The sequence below is a fragment of the Amblyomma maculatum genome, chromosome 8, assembly GCF_055883805.1.
Source record: "Amblyomma maculatum isolate TAMU_Amacu chromosome 8, ASM5588380v1, whole genome shotgun sequence".
NCBI classification, from domain to species: Eukaryota; Metazoa; Arthropoda; class Arachnida; order Ixodida; family Ixodidae; genus Amblyomma; species Amblyomma maculatum.
This window is the reverse complement of record NC_139351.1, coordinates 36066053-36068717: the sequence shown is the minus strand read 5'-3', so window position 1 is coordinate 36068717 and position 2665 is coordinate 36066053.

Here is a 2665-nt window from a genome sequence, read left to right as displayed (position 1 = left end):
AAAATTTACAAATTTCGGTTTCTGCACCGTCCCTCTTCCGCCCTCTGGCACCCGTCCAACTCCTCCACAGGGGCGAAAAGAAATTTCGAGCTTGGAGTCTTCTCCAGTCGTACGATTCCTTTTTACTCAGGGATCTAACCGGTGGCGGATATATCCTCCGGTCTTTCTTCAAGTTGTCGGTTACATCCCTAAAGGTACCTATACATTCTTTGGTTTTAGATGTTGTGGAGGCGTCCGCAGCACCCCGAGGTAGCGAGGAGCGGGCGAGCATGTGGGCAGCCTCGTTGCCGGCGAGACCAGCGTGTGCTGGGGTCCAGATTATGGTCACGCTTTCGGCGAGAGACGACTCGTTCAGAAGTTTTGCAGCACGATTGCTGACTCTACCCTTGCTAAAATTTCTAACCGCCGCTTTGCTATCGCTGATGACGTGTTTCACGCCTGGTCGTGCAATGAGCGTTCCACGACTCGGGTAGTGCAGCGGTAAAGCGCTCGTCAGGGGATCCTAGGAATGAAGTTCGACTCCCGGATGTAGGCTTTTTTTTTATTGAGGAGGAGTCGCACAACTCTTAAGCGTTGCTAGGCAACGCTCGTTAAGCAACTTGTAGGCGCGTGACGTCAATCGGTTTCGCGCATGCGCAGAATATAGCCTCTGCAGCATATGGCCCACGCGAAGCTTGGCTCCGACCCCCTTAGTGAGGTTTTTCGCTTCAAAAGAGAGGGCTACATAGGCGTTGTGAAATGTGATACCGGCTGCAGTTACAGCTTTCTCCGCTTAATATAGTGCCATTGTTAGACCTCAGCAGAAAATAATTGCTTGTTCCTCGCTTGTTGCCACAGCAACTGTGACGCTAGTGCTAGGATAGAATCTAACCATGTGTCGTACGATGCTCGAACGCAGGCCACGTATCAGAAACATACGCAACTTCAAACTCCCACACAGGTCATATAAGACCATCGTAGTGAAGTTAAAGACAAACGCGTGCAGTGAGGACGCGCAACATTGTGCCAGACACAGTCTCTCAGTGCTCAACTGGCAAGCAAAATCATACCAAACCATGTCAAATAGTGCTTTTGCGCTTCTTGATGGGTCGGCTATTTTTTATCAATCTTTTGGATGTTGAGGTTTGAGATAGCCGATAGTGGGCTGACCTATGTGGTTTTCTTGCTAGACTTCACACTAGCGTTGCGGCACTTGTATTTTTTTTTTTGGGGGGGGGGGGAGGGGTTCACAGCCCTGTGACCTCCAAAAACGATGCTACCGAGCAAGATATCAAGTAGAAACTTTCACCTACAAGCCATTAACACCATGCGAAGAAAGTAGTAGCGGATATGCCAGTACTCGTGTGCATCACAGCTGGGGTGCATGATATACATCATCGTAGGGGACCCAGGGTGCCGCCAAGGGTAGCGGGGACTTGTCTGCCCCGTGGCAAGTGACTTAGCCAAAAGAAGCTAACGAGGTACGCAAAGAGCAGAATACGTGTCTCAAAACTGAAAATGTCAACGGGCTACATGAATTTCGGTTCCACAAGAGACTGTTCTTGATTTCATTGGGTTTTTTTCTCTCACATAATTTAATAAGAACTAGACTGCAGAGCCCGAAAAACTATATAATCATTGTATGTATGCAGTGTCGAGTTCCTGTAATTCTTGAATGCACTGCTAGTCCCTAAAATATAAAGCTGCGAAGTATATCAGTTGCATTAGGTAAAAAAAAAAAAACGATAATTTAACTACCAGTGCCTTGGACTAAATCTTCTACTCAACGTACAGTTTATCTGTGAAGGCACATAGTTAAATATTTTCCAGCTTTTTAACCATAAATGTGTAAAAGGTAGAGAAAAATCAGATGGACGCTCAAGGTTCGCCTTACGAATAGATTCGAGGCGCCTTTAACCTCGCCTATTATTTTCGGGAATATTTTTATATATTTTTAACAAATATTGGTAGCTTGGTTTAAAGAAACGAAAAGGAATGGCGGGTAGTGTTTTTTATGTAGGTGAAACACTAAGCCGTCCGTGTGCTGTGCGATTTCAGTGCAGGCTAACGATTCCCAATGGCTGAAATAAATACGGTACCCTCCAGTACCACACCGTTTTCTTTATTTCTTGTTTCACCTGGCCGCTTTCCTCTCTTCCCTACTAGCTCGGTTCTGGATTCCCCGGAGAAGTGTGAAGTCAGGTGGCGGATGGGTACCTGCTCCCGGTCCTACGGGGCTAGGAATCATGAGCCTCCCGTTTGCCGCCGGCGTTTTTAATTGTTGTTCGTGCCGTCATTGCACCCACCGCAGGTTTGGTGGCGGACGGTGGCTGTTGGGACGCTCGTGTTTATCTGTCCGCCTCCCTCCTCTCTTTGTTCTTTCATTTCTGCTTTGTCCGCATGAGACAGCCGTGGCGGCCCAGCTATGGAGTTTGTTAGCACATGCGCATTTTCTGTGCTTCTGCACGAATACGACTCGTATGAATGGCGCGTGCAGTTTTCTCATATTCTATGAATACGGTGTACTTTGAAGAGCTAGTCACTGGTAGAGAGATCTGCAGCACTGGTGGTTATAGTAGGATCTTCTAGGTTGCTGTAGGATGAAGAATAGTGTAAGGGCCAAGGGTGTGCGTGTCACCACTTTGAGACGCCTCTCAAAATGAGTAAGCAGGCGTACAGCAGCTCA